This window comes from Sinohyriopsis cumingii, chromosome 19 (genome assembly GCF_028554795.1).
Source record: "Sinohyriopsis cumingii isolate HCF-2022 chromosome 19, ASM2855479v2, whole genome shotgun sequence".
Lineage (NCBI taxonomy): Eukaryota > Metazoa > Mollusca > Bivalvia > Unionida > Unionidae > Sinohyriopsis > Sinohyriopsis cumingii.
In genome coordinates, this window is record NC_142979.1 from 29,215,728 (window position 1) to 29,231,042 (window position 15,315).

The following is a 15,315-nucleotide window of genomic DNA, read 5'->3' on the forward strand; positions in this document are numbered from 1 at the left end:
GAATTTGTAGAAAATGTAGGAGTCTTCGGTTGACTAGGCCACTAGGAGGATAGGTCCATTTTTTTTACATGGGTGTTCCAGTTGATTGCGCGTTCAAAATAAAATTGTCAATATTTTATAGTGTCAATATTTTATAGTGAACAACAGCAAACAGCGGTTTGAAGACTCCCTGTTTGCCTTGGTAGGCACAATCCACTGGCAATACCTTTATAAACTTAAAAGTTTATTTAATCAATTTTCAGACAAGCAACCGTTATGTCATGAAAATATTTAAATTTGATTGCACGTGTACGCTAATTTGAAGAGCTTCGTTGAAACGGGAAGAGAACGTTAGTTAAGTTTCAAAAGACGGTTTCTATTTATCATTATTTATAATTTAAAAAGGTAGCATGAAGCATTTACTGGCATACACATAGAGAACAACAGAGAACAGTCTAGACAACGATCTGTCGTGACAAAGTGGGCCGGCATATCAGAGTCTATCTGTTGGTTTTATTTTTAAGTGAATATGATATACTATCATTAGCAGGCATACAATACTTGAAAATTGTCAAGGTTTAAGCGGTCCGGTGAACAATTGTAGCCACCACAGCTTTACTTTCTGTTGGGTGGTTACTGGTGATGACTTAAGCGTCTTGATCTCGTAGTTTCCTCACCACTTGCTCTGGCATTCCATGTGTTTCTGTGACCCCGAGTGGCCGAGTGGTCTAAAGCGCTCTCCGTTACGGATCACTGCCATCTCACCTCTGTCTGCGTGGGTTCGAGTCTAGGATTCGGCTAATGTGGGTATGTAAGAAAGCTTGCCAGTAGCTTCTCGTGGGTCGCTGGTTCTTGCTGCGGTTTTTCCGGGTTCTTCCTCCACCTTTAATACTGGCCGCCATGCATAGCATATCGTGTGCTGAAAAATGGCGTTAAATCCCACAACAACAACAACAACCATGTGTTTCTTGTATTCAAATTATATCATAGTTTTTAGATTGTACTATAGTTTTATAGACTTTGTTTGTAATACCATTAATGTTCACAGTCACGATTTGCAGGTTTAATCCGTTCATCTTGGCTATGTATTGGTATTAAAGTTTGTTTAAGTGTTTACGATATAAAGTAATTAGGCATTGTGTAAATTTGCAAGTATTTGAAAAGTTAATAAGTGTTAATTTCTAGTGGTAAGTTCTCTTTGCTCTATATTCATCTAGACTGATGATCCGTCTTTTGTCATCCCTCGTCAAGGAGACAGTACGTCCAATTTGTTCCTTTTCTTTAGATGTCCGGCGATACTCTCCTGTTTCCTTCTTTTCCGGTGACTTGTGGCTCCTTATAAATTCTATTATGTCCGATTCAGAAGGAGTTATGGGGGTTCTGGGATGCCGTTCTTTTTCTTTTCAATGGTATTATCGGAGTAGACGTGTCCATTTTCTGGCCCTGGTTTTCCTCTTTCCCTTTCTCTTGTAGATGTATTGGGGATTCTTCTTCTAAATTATTTATTCCAGTTGGTGGTTCTTATTTTCCTTTTTCCGGACAAGCCTGTATGCTATCACAGGCAATAACATCTGGGGTTTAATTGGCCTCTCCAAACTGCGGTTCTTCTAGAACGAAGAAGGGAGCTGTGTTTTTCTATATCAGTTTCACTTGTTTTGACTGTTTTTCTTTTCTTTTTGTTTTGAAGCTTCCAAGTTCTCGCTTTTGCTTGCCTCTTCTCAGCAGGGTTTGTTTGGTCTGCTGACTCCCATTTATCCGACTGGTCTTGCGTTTGATGTTCTGTACTTTCTAGCTGTGAAGATGTTAATGTCTCCTCTACTTTGTCTTCTAACGGTTCCGGCACTGTTAGTAGCGTCTTTTCCATCTCAGTATCCACTGTTGTCCCTGTTACAGCTTTGGTTACTGTTGCGGCATATGTCTTCGGTGACGTGTTTGTGGAAATGTTTGGTTGTGCCTGGTAGTTACATTCCCTGGGTAGGTGGCCGGTGGTTCCACATTTGTAACATTGGTGGTGGTTCTGGCATTCCTTGTACCAGGACTTTAGCATGAATCCCATGATGTAGATAAATGGGGGAATCATCTTAGATTCTTCTATCGAAAAGCTTAACACTCTAACTCCAGTGAAAATTGTATAGAATCCCCAATAGGTGGCCATATATGATCGCAGTACTTTGACCCCTTATTTCTTTTCTACCTTGCTCTTGAGCTCACTAGTTGTCACTTCTAGGGGCAATCCAGAGAAGTGCACTTCTACAGCTTTCTCTCCCAGAGCCTTGATTATGGGTGGAGGGGCATAGATCTTTACTGCTTTGCCTTTAAACTCTTTCGTCTGATTATTTCCATACAGAAGCTTTTCTCCCTTCGCAAAAATGAGATAGAGGCCTCTATCTCAATTATGCAGTCCTCTGACGTCACCTGGCTTGGTTCCTCTAGCCACAAGGTACTGGAGTATTTTCGCTGGGCGTGGTCTCTCGGCATCGGTAAAAGTGGTGAGGTCTAGGACCTGGCATCATGTCGTCCTATGAGCTAGTAGGAGTCTTCCTTGCTATGTCACTTTCAAATTTGTGGGGAAGTAGCTGCTGATTTTCCCACCTTTCTCTGCACTGTTTTACAAGTTAGCCATAGTAGAGCTTTGAAAAGAAACCACTATGAGTTGTTATAAGTATTAGGTATAAACTACCTTCAGATAGATATTTACCAAACTTTGAAAAACAAAAAAGAAGCTGAAATTTTACACAGTATAAATAATGGAAGATTTACACAATGTAAATATGAAAGCAAATATGATGACTTTTAGGAGTCCTTGTGAATACAGTTCACTAGTAATAATCCACAAGACTTCCTCGGATCCAAACTTCTCTCTCATCTCTTCCTCTGTCTGCCTTGTTTTATCTTTCCTCTCACTGTGTCCTGAAGCATTGTCTTTGACAGTCTAGATGAACGTGAGACCTGACCATCCTGTAACATTATACATGTGTAACTGACCAATCAGAACTCTCTGTGCACGAGTCATCGTTCCGCTGGTACTATCTACAGGCGTCTGCCTCTTTGATACCACTCTATGTTAAGACCTCACAGTATTCGTTTGTACATATTAAAATTATTGATAAATAGAATACGGCGTTTCATCTTTATGTTTTAACTCAGTAACACAACACATACCATCTTAGTTTGCCTTTCATTACGGTGGTGAGCAGATTTTAATATGTTCCAATTGCACCTTGGATTCTAATGCGCACGTGGTCCAAGTATGAGAGTTTAAGGATACTTCGGTAACATCGCAGAATTAGTAGAACAAACAACAGAGACCCTATCTCCAACAGTATATGCGACGGCAGATCAGGATCTTTGTTTTTTCTTGTACTGATAAGCGAGTCTACAAACATATATATATATATATATATATATATATATATATATATATATATATATATATATATATATATATATATATATATAATGCACTTAAATATGAAAAACTGCTTCCTTTATTCAGCTATTTTGTAAATATTTGATTTACATATAAATTTGAATTAAAGCACATTTGATTTGATTTTGGTTGTATTACCTTAATAATTGAAATATATCATTTTACCTACGGAGATGTCTTGTGAATCAGTCTGCGTTTTGCATTGATCTGCATCTGCACGCATGCGTAATTTCGTTTCCTATTATAATTTCTATGTTTTTTGTACATTATAGATGATGATAACTTGATGTTGATTGTACTATCTGACATTCAATTAAGTTAGTTGAAAATGCATCTACACAGTCCGTTTGGGCTATTTGATTGAATGAAGATTCCCTTAACATGTATGCCAAAGACTGCATTCAGAAATCTGAGTCGTTGATAGTTTCTTGTCCAAGTGGACCGCTCCGGTGGCCTAGTGGTTGGAGTGTCCGTCTCGGAAGCTGGAGGTCGTGGGTTCGAACCCCGGCAGAGTCATACCAAAGACTTACAAAAATGGTATTAACAGCTGCCTCGCTAATCGCTCAGCATTAAGAGGTTAGTGCTAGGACTGTTTGGCCTGGTGTCAGGATAATGTGACTGGGTGAAACATCATGCTGCATGTCTGAGGCATGATGCCCCAGTGCTAGACATCACAATAAACTGCCACACTGCAGACATCGTAGTGATATGACTGAAAAATTGTTAAAGCTACGTTAAAAATCCTAATCACACACACACACACACTCCTTGTTCAAGTTCTTAGAACTTGTGAACGGTGCAAATAGTAAACATTAACGTCATTTTCCTCCAGATTATTCCAAAACTTGGAAGAAGAATCAGCTTTGAGATGTTTACTTTAATCCTTTTTCCTGTCTTCTAGGGGTATATTGAATTTACGCACTCGTAAATCTCCAATGTTCAAAGATCATCAGATATTGTTAGTGCTGTCCCAAATAATCTAATTAGTCGGGATATGGTCAGTTTCAGAGAGATAAAAATGACCAATTATTCAATTAGCATTTATATTGTTAACTTTAGACGACAACAAAATTATGCCATTACTGTAATTAGAACGTTGGGCGATTTGTGATTATAAAGAAAACCCTCATTTTTTCAAGACATCATGTGAGAAAATTAATTTATTTTTATTCCATCATTGATCGGTTACGCGATATTGATAATCGATCATGAAATTTGATCCGATTCCACCCTAGTTGCTTTGTCACTTTTAATTATTTTATTACGATCTATTCAGGTCTAAAATTACCTGCTAAGTGCAAATTTGTCTGGATATACTTTTTCTTTCTCATTACAGGTAATGCCATGACTAAGTTGTCTTATAGTTTAAAATATTGGATCACACACACACACACACACACACACACATTCGTGCATTATTCTTTGTTTTTAAATATTCGTTTTTTTTTAAATAGTGATAATGGAAAAAATACAGAATATTTGACTTTATATTCAATTTAAAATACAACAATAAAAAATACCTTTCAGCGTTTTGATTAACCCTAGTATTACTCCATGGTTTAATATATATTTGACATCAGAGTGCGAAATGAATTCATATAAAGTATTGTTACACGCACACGGGTATTTACTTGACCGAGCGGTTGTCAAACCCTGGCGCGATTCTCGCTAGAAGTCATAAGTTTCCCCGACTTTCCAAAGACTTCCATACAACCTCGGTTGTAAATCAGAAAGCCCGACGTGTCCATTCTATACCTAAATTTTCCTCTAATTAATGCAAGACCACAGATAAACCAAACTGCCAACTATCTATCAACCGTACATCTGCGTGTTTTGGCTTCATTATGTTTCCGTACCTCCAACCGTTCACGCCTTAGAACATATATGAGTACTCCCTAACAATGGGAACTATTTTAACTCCGCCACCTTAGGCCAGTCAATGATGCTTTCCAGGCACATTTCGCCGATATAACTGCACCATATTCGCCCACATGGCGACATGAACGGTGTCTGTCAAGTCCCTTTTTATTTATGCCCTTGCGTAATTTACCGGTTTAATACCGTAAGTACCGTCCTTGCAGTCACGCTACCAATGTATACCACTAGATTTTAATACGTACTATTTTAACATGACATTCATTCGGTTTTGGTCGGAATTCACTACTAGTGAACCAGGACATCATGGAAACACACTAACACTTCACTCCGTGACGTTTGCTCCTATTAATTAGCTCATTAGTTCGGGCCAGGAATATTTCCATGGCGCCGAATTCCAATAATCAAACAAGTAATCACACAAATCTAAGAATTGCTTAAAACGGGGCACTACAACCAAGTGCACATACTCTAAATTTACTACAGTATTGACATTCAAGAAGCAAACTATAGCAAATTTGACTGAAGCACAGGAGAAAATAATAAATGTGGCATATAGTTTTAAATTTGCAGCTCTGGATTCAATACATTCCAGATATTTTGCAAATCCTTTAATGATAGACCATTTCTGCAATCACATTTTCGCGGTAAATGACGGTCTTACAATTGTAATACTCCCAAGTAAAAAACAACGATGCAAATTCCCTGTATAAAAGCAAAAATAGCCATACATTTATTAAAAAAAATGTTAAAACAAGTATTACGTCGTGGTGTTTTCATTAAGCTGTCAGAAACAATTTTAAAATTGCAGCATGTTGATTAAACAGTTGCATTTGTATATCTTCCTTCTTTTCAAAATATATTAATGTACTCTGCATAATTCAAATATTTTAGTCACTGGACGAGTGTACCATATCAGAAGTGCTCGGAACATGTTTTTAACATTACAAATATACACATGTGTATCATTACCTATAATGAGAAAGAAAAAGTATATCACTTTTACAAGATATTTTTTATTCGGGAAAAAAATAAACTTTCACACAAAACAAGTAATATTTACTTCATGAAATACTGAATATTCATATCACGCCAACATGTATGCCGTATCCGGGTTAACTAAAAATCCACTCCATCTTACCGGATTTATGGGCAAAGAGTGCCAGTAACTAAAGGCATTTCGAGTGATGCAGATGTATGTTTTACCTCAATTAAATAAGGAATACTGTCGCAGTATTCCATAGTAGTGCAGCTTCTTTAGATGAACACACTTCATGGGCTGACGTTTAGAGCATCGCCTGTCTAAAATATATCGATTAATTACAATAAGGTTTAGGCGTTGCATTTTATCTGACTTTGTTGATATTATTTTCTTTCTTTTCAAACTTACTTTTATTGATATTTCATTTTATTTTATATTTTCACGTGAGCCTAGGAAGCCATATTAAATATTCCTATCACATCAGTCTCAGCATGCAGTACCATTATTTCAATGCAAAGGAATAATTTGACATCGCCTACTTATTAAGTCACCTACTCATTAAAACCCCAGCTTATTAAATCACCCACTGAACAATAACGCTACCATGAAGTGGGATAGCGTGTAATCACCGGACACTGCATGGGCATAATTTTCTTATCTTGACCATGGAAAGGACTCAAACTTAAGAGAGAGAGAGAGAGAGAGAGAGAGAGAGATTTTGACAATAACCACGTTGAACCAAAATCACCTTCCTAACATTTATTTTTTGATTTATATTTTCTCATTAGAGAATTTGTTAATCTGTGATACACAGTTCTGCAACAATCCACACGAAACTGCTCAGAAGTTCAGTATAACGATGTAGTCACACTGCACTAGAATACATACTGTATTTACAAGTTCCTGCATTTCTATTGGAAAATATTAATGAGTTTTTCTGTGTACTCTTGGGAGTGCAGTATTAGTCAGAGGTAAAAAAAACCAGCAACATAGAGTTCATATTTTCCGATATAAATACAGTGACCTTTTCATTATATACTCCTTTTGTTTTTCCACAACCGTAGATTCTTCACTAAAATGTAGCAATAATAACGCGCAAATGGCACCGCCCAGACACCTTTGAAGTTCGTCGCGCGCTCGAAAAAGTTTCGTTTGGTCTACTTAAAATTTAAACTGAGTCATACTGTGATTGAATGCATATTGAAAGAACTTTTTCAGTTGGTCTGGAATAGATGGATTTTGTTTTTATATTGATTTTATGTTGATCTAACTCGAGTTTGCTTTTCTGGTTGTGATGTACTGGATTTATTGGGTCCATTGAGTGTCATGTATATTTGATTTGATCAGTTTAATCAACTGCACCAGTATTTCCGTTCTGCCATCGATTCTTTGGAATCATAATGTGGGGGAAAATATGAAGTCTTTTAATTGAATTTATCAAGAAAGTACATTCTGGGAAAATTCAAAATGCACAATTGTAAGTATATTGATTGCTATCCTTATTACCAGCTAAAGAAGACGTATGCATGTGCCCTGTTATTTGAATGCTGTCTGGTGGAGGGACCCCAGCAATGACCCGTATGTCTTCTATCGCTTGCCTAACAATGTATCCAAATAGTTAAACGGGGAAAATTGCAAAGCAGCTGGTGTGACAGTCCATTTAGCCAGTGGAAATAATACTTCGTCGTCTTGGGTTTTTGGTTCTGAAGCTCTTAGATTTCTTCGAAAACCTTCAGCTACATTTTTTCTCGAATGCAGTGTTCAAATAGACTTGTAAAATGACACGTTTTTAATAGATATGCGATTGCACTTGGCCTCGATATACTTTTGTATGCTATCTTGATAGAACCTTGATAGCACTGGTCATAGTCTGAAACATTCCATTTGACACAAGGTACGAACATTTGTCCTAAATAACAATTTGAATGATCCGTTTAGTATGGAAAAATAGTGCACGATTCTGACGATGTCAAGTTAACGGAGAAAATATGAGCATATAATAATATAAAATATAAAAGGATTACATACATACATACATACATACATACATACATACATACATACATACAGGACAATCGGGGGGAGGTATCCATATGACTATGCTTCAACCCTAACGGGTCTCAGATTTCACCAGTTATTATTTGGGCATGTTTTGGCATTCCAAAGTTCAATATAACCAGAGCCAGGTGGCCGCAAACACTTGAAGTGGATCGGGCCTCTCTCAGCCTATGAAGGGACCTGCATATTTAAATTAACTGCATTGGCTTGTCCCTAAGATAAGACCATCCTCCTCAAACTAGAAATACTTGCATAGCATAAAATACATGTATTCTGAGCCTATCTTGAAAGGACAGCAGTGTCTTGATTTACACTGTTTTCTGATAAAATCCACTGACCACGCTAGAGTAGCTACTAGTGCCGAATACACATATTTGAATAATCTGTTTGTAAAACCCGTTGATATATCTATTAATACATAAAATAACAGATTTAACAAGATAATACCTTGTTTAAACAATATAGTATGTCACTGAAACACAGATATTATTTCCTTTAAGCAGAATGTTATTTCGACTTAAAAAGATTAGTATAATACTCTTATCCTGACCAAAATTAAATCGTAATACTTCCTTTGTAATCCATGTGTCACGGATTCGATACCATCCAAGACCAGCAAGTGATTGTGTGCCTTTTCTAACCACTGGGGCAGCCAAAGTGAGGCCCATAGGCCCTAGTTATATTGAAATTTGGAAATGAAATGAATATAAAACTGAGGCCTCTTAGGGGCTGAGGCCCGGGTTATATATATATATATATATATATATATATATATATATATATATATATATATATATATATATATATCTGTGTGTGTGTGTGTGTGTGTGTGTGTGTGTGTGTGTGTGAGGGCTCGAATTAAACACAAATTTCTTTGTAGCCAGAAGGACTAGTGTACTGAGAAATTTACTAGTCCTGCCAAATCTTTACTAGTCCTATCCACAAATTAATGTCATCCGCTTGTGTTAAAATTAACAGCAATTTTACTTCATAAATAGCATTATCATATGAAATGCAGAAGTACAGAATTATGATTTCCGCTTCAAATCATCAATCAGTCAATTCACATATCCTGTTTCTCAAGATAATCTGATCCGATTTCAGAAAGGGATCCAGATGTCCTTTCTTGCCCTCCACCTGCACTCTTGGTCCATATGGGGTTTGTTCTGGTCTCATTAACCGTCTCACTGAAGCAATCCACAAATATACTGCTGGTGATGGATCATATGATGGAATATCATTTGAACGGAATATCATAAAGTGTAATTTGGACAGAACCCATGGTCGCAAACAGGATCTCTAGTCACTCTTCACCATTTTCGTCTCTGAAAAACCCCTCCCAGCATCAGCAGAGTGGGCTGGGATTGTTAGGATAAGGTCAATCAATGCCGGAATATTCTTGCAGTCAGCATAGTGGGCTGAGATTGTCAGGATAAGGTCAATCAATGCCAGAATATTCTTGCAGTCAGCATAGTGGGCTGAGATTGTCAGGATAAGGTCAATCAATTCCAGAATATTCTTGCAGTCAGCATAGTGGGCTGAGATTGTCAGGATAAGGTCAATCAATTCCAGAATATTCTTGCAGTCAGCATAGTGGGCTGAGATTGTCAGGATAAGGTCAATCAATTCCAGAATATTCTTGCAGTCAGCATAGTGGGCTGAGATTGTCAGGATAAGGTCAATCAATGCCAGAATATTCTTGCAGTCAGCATAGTGGGCTGAGATTGTCAGGATAAGGTCAATCAATTCCAGAATATTCTTGCAGTCAGCATAGTGGGCTGAGATTGTCAGGATAAGGTCAATCAATTCCAGAATATTCTTGCAGCCAGCATAGTGGGCTGGAATTGTCAGGATGAGGTCAATCAATGCCAGAATACTCTTGCAGTCAGCATAGTGGGCTGGAAATGTCAGGATAAGGTCAATCAATGCCAGAATATTATTGCAGTCAGCATAGTGGGCTGAGATTGTTAGGATAAGGTCAATCAATGCCAGAATATTCTTGCAGTCAGCATAGTGGGCTGAGATTGTCAGGATAAGGTCAATCAATTCCAGAATATTCTTGCAGTCAGCATAGTGGGCTGAGATTGTCAGGATAAGGTCAATCAATTCCAGAATATTCTTGCAGCCAGCATAGTGGGCTGCAATTGTCAGGATGAGGTCAATCAATGCCAGAATACTCTTGCAGTCAGCAGAGTGGGCTGGAAATGTCAGGATAAGGTCAATCAATGCCGGAATATTATTGCAGTCAGCATAGTGGTCTGGAAATGTCAGGATAAGGTCAATCAATGCCAGAATATTATTGCAGTCAGCAGAGTGGGCTGGAAATGTCAGGATAAGGTCAATCAATGCCAGAATACTCTTGCAGTCAGCATAGTGGGCTGGAAATGTCAGGATAAGGTCAATCAATGCCGGAATACTCTTGCAGTCAGCAGAGTGGGCTGGAATTGTCAGGACAAGGTCAATCAATGCCAGAATACTCTTGCAGTCAGCATAGTGGGCTGGAAATGTCAGGATAAGGTCAATCAATGCCAGAACACTCTTGCAGTCAGCAGAGTGGGCTGGAATTGTCAGGACAAGGTCAATCAATGCCAGAATACTCTTGCAGTCAGCATAGTGGGCTGGAATTGTCAGGACAAGGTCAATCAATGCCAGAATACTCTTGCAGTCAGCATAGTGGGCTGGAAATGTCAGGATAAGGTCAATCAATGCCAGAATACTCATGCAGTCAGCAGAGTGGGCTGGAATTGTCAGGACAAGGTCAATCAATGCCAGAATACTCTTGCAGTCAGCATAGTGGGCTGGAATTGTCAGGACAAGGTCAATCAATGCCAGAATACTCTTGCAGTCAGCATAGTGGGCTGGAAATGTCAGGATAAGGTCAATCAATGCCAGAATACTCTTGCAGTCAGCAGAGTGGGCTGGAATTGTCAGGACAAGGTCAATCAATGCCAGAATACTCTTGCAGTCAGCAGAGTGGGCTGGAATTGTCAGGACAAGGTCAATCAATGCCAGAATACTCTTGCAGTCAGCATAGTGGGCTGGAATTGTCAGGACAAGGTCAATCAATGCCAGAATACTCTTGCAGTCAGCATAGTGGGCTGAGATTGTCGGGATAAGGTCAATCAATGCCAGAATATTATTGCAGTCAGCAGAGTGGGCTGGAATTGTCAGGACAAGGTCAATCAATGACAGAATACTCTTGCAGTCAGCATAGTGGGCTGAGATTGTCAGGATAAGGTCAATCAATGCCAGAATATTATTGCAGTCAGCAGAGTGGGCTGGAATTGTCAGGATAAGGTCAATCAATGCCAGAATACTCTTGCAGTCAGCATAGTGGGCTGAGATTGTCAGGATAAGGTCAATCAATGCCAGAATATTATTGCAGTCAGTAGAGTGGGCTGGAATTGTCAGGACAAGGTCAATCAATGCCAGAATACTCTTGCAGTCAGCATAGTGGGCTGAGATTGTCAGGATAAGGTCAATCAATGCCAGAATATTATTGCAGTCAGCAGAGTGGGCTGGAATTGTCAGGACAAGGTCAATCAATGCCAGAATACTCTTGCAGTCAGCAGAGTGGGCTGAGATTGTCAGGATAAGGTCAATCAATGCCAGAATACTCTTGCAGTCAGCATAGTGGGCTGAGATTGTCAGGATAAGGTCAATCAATGCCAGAATATTATTGCAGTCAGCAGAGTGGGCTGGAATTGTCAGGACAAGGTCAATCAATGCCGGAATATTATTGCAGTCAGCAGAGTGGGCTGAGATTGTCAGGATAAGGTAAATCAATGCCAGAATACTCTTGCAGTCAGCAGAGTGGGCTGGAATTGTCAGGATGAGGTCAGTCAATGCCGGAATATTATTGCAGTCAGCATAGTGGGCTGAGATTGTCAGGATAAGGTAAAATCAATGCCGGAATATTATTGCAGTCAGCATAATGGGCTGAGATTGTCAGGATAAGGTCAATCAATGCCAGAATACTCTTGCAGTCAGCAGAGTGGGCTGGAATTGTCAGGATGAGGTCAATCAATTCCGGAATATTATTGCAGTCAGCATAATGGGCTGAGATTGTCAGGATAAGGTCAATCAATGCCAGAATACTCTTGCAGTCAGCAGAGTGGGCTGGAATTGTCAGGATGAGGTCAATCAATGCCGGAATATTATTGCAGTCAGCATAGTGGGCTGAGATTGTCAGGATAAGGTCAGTCAATGCCGGAATATTATTGCAGTCAGCATAGTGGGCTGGAAATGTCAGGATAAGGTCAATCAATGCCGGAATATTATTGCAGTCAGCATAGTGGGCTGAGATTGTCAGGATAAGGTCAATCAATGCCAGAATATTCTTGCAGTCAGCATAGTGGGCTGAGATTGTCAGGATAAGGTCAATCAATTCCAGAATATTCTTGCAGTCAGCATAGTGGGCTGAGATTGTCAGGATAAGGTCAATCAATTCCAGAATATTCTTGCACCAGCATAGTGGGCTGGAATTGTCAGGATGAGGTCAATCAATGCCAGAATAATCTTGCAGTCAGCAGAGAGGGCTGGAAATGTCAGGATAAGGTCAATCAATGCCGGAATATTATTGCAGTCAGCAGAGTGGGCTGGAAATGTCAGGATAAGGTCAATCAATGCCAGAATATTATTGCAGTCAGCAGAGTGGGCTGGAAATGTCAGGATAAGGTCAATCAATGCCAGAATACTCTTGCAGTCAGCATAGTGGGCTGGAAATGTCAGGATAAGGTCAATCAATGCCGGAATATTATTGCAGTCAGCATAGTGGGCTGGAAATGTCAGGATAAGGTCAATCAATGCCGGAATACTCTTGCAGTCAACATAGTGGGCTGGAATTGTCAGGACAAGGTCAATCAATGCCAGAATACTCTTGTAGTCAGCAGAGTGGGCTGGAATTGTCAGGACAAGGTCAATCAATGCCGGAATACTCTTGCAGTCAGCATAGTGGGCTGGAATTGTGAGGACAAGGTCAATCAATACCAGAATACTCTTGCAGTCAGAATAGTGGGCTGGAAATGTCAGGATAAGGTCAATCAATGCCAGAATACTCTTGCAGTCAGCAGAGTGGGCTGGAATTGTCAGGACAAGGTCAATCAATGCCAGAATACTCTTGCAGTCAGCATAGTGGGCTGGAATTGTCAGGACAAGGTCAATCAATGCCAGAATACTCTTGCAGTCAGCATAGTGGGCTGGAAATGTCAGGATAAGGTCAATCAATGCCAGAATACTCTTGCAGTCAGCAGAGTGGGCTGGAATTGTCAGGACAAGGTCAATCAATGCCAGAATACTCTTGCAGTCAGCAGAGTGGGCTGGAATTGTCAGGACAAGGTCAATCAATGCCAGAATACTCTTGCAGTCAGCATAGTGGGCTGGAATTGTCAGGACAAGGTCATTCAATGCCAGAATACTCTTGCAGTAAGCATAGTGGGCTGAGATTGTCAGGATAAGGTCAATCAATGCCGGAATATTATTGCAGTCAGCAGAGTGGGCTGGAATTGTCAGGATAAGGTCAATCAATGCCAGAATACTCTTGCAGTCAGCAGAGTGGGCTGAGATTGTCAGGATAAGGTCAATCAATGCCAGAATATTATTGCAGTCAGCAGAGTGGGCTGGAATTGTCAGGACAAGGTCAATCAATGCCAGAATACTCTTGCAGTCAGCATAGTGGGCTGAGATTGTCAGGATAAGGTCAATCAATGCCAGAATATTATTGCAGTCAGCAGAGTGGGCTGGAATTGTCAGGACAAGGTCAATCAATGCCAGAATACTCTTGCAGTCAGCATAGTGGGCTGAGATTGTCGGGATAAGGTCAATCAATGCCAGAATACTCTTGCAGTCAGCATAGTGGGCTGAGATTATCAGGATAAGGTCAATCAATGCCGGAATATTATTGCAGTCAGCAGAGTGGGCTGGAATTGTCAGGACAAGGTCAATCAATGCCGGAATATTATTGCAGTCAGCAGAGTGGGCTGAGATTGTCAGGATAAGGTCAATCAATGCCAGAATACTCTTGCAGTCAGCAGAGTGGGCTGGAATTGTCAGGATGAGGTCAATCAATGCCGGAATATTATTGCAGTCAGCATAGTGGGCTGAGATTGTCAGGATAAGGTAAAATCAATGCCGGAATATTATTGCAGTCAGCATAATGGGCTGAGATTGTCAGGATAAGGTCAATCAATGCCAGAATACTCTTGCAGTCAGCAGAGTGGGCTGAAATTGTCAGGATGAGGTCAATCAATGCCGGAATATTATTGCAGTCAGCAGAGTGGGCTGAGATTGTCAGGATGAGGTCAATCAATGCCAGAATACTCTTGCAGTCAGCAGAGTGGGCTGGAATTGTCAGGATGAGGTCAATCAATGCCGGAATATTATTGCAGTCAGCATAGTGGGCTGAGATTGTCAGGATAAGGTCAATCAATGCCGGAATATTATTGCAGGCAGCAGAGTGGGCTGGAAATGTCAGGATAAGGTCAATCAATGCCGGAATATTATTGCAGTCAGCATAATGGGCTGAGATTGTCAGGATAAGGTCAATCAATGCCAGAATACTCTTGCAGTCAGCAGAGTGGGCTGGAATTGTCAGGATGAGGTCAATCAATGCCGGAATATTATTGCAGTCAGCATAGTGGGCTGAGATTGTCAGGATAAGGTAAAATCAATGCCGGAATATTATTGCAGTCAGCATAATGGGCTGAGATTGTCAGGATAAGGTCAATCAATGCCAGAATACTCTTGCAGTCAGCAGAGTGGGCTGGAATTGTCAGGATGAGGTCAATCAATGCCGGAATATTATTGCAGTCAGCATAGTGGGCTGAGATTGTCAGGATGAGGTCAATCAATGCCAGAATACTCTTGCAGTCAGCAGAGTGGGCTGGAATTGTCAGGATGAGGTCAATCAATGCCGGAATATTATTGCAGTCAGCATAGTGGGCTGAGATTGTCAGGATAAGGTCAATCAATGCCGGAATATTATTGCAGTCAG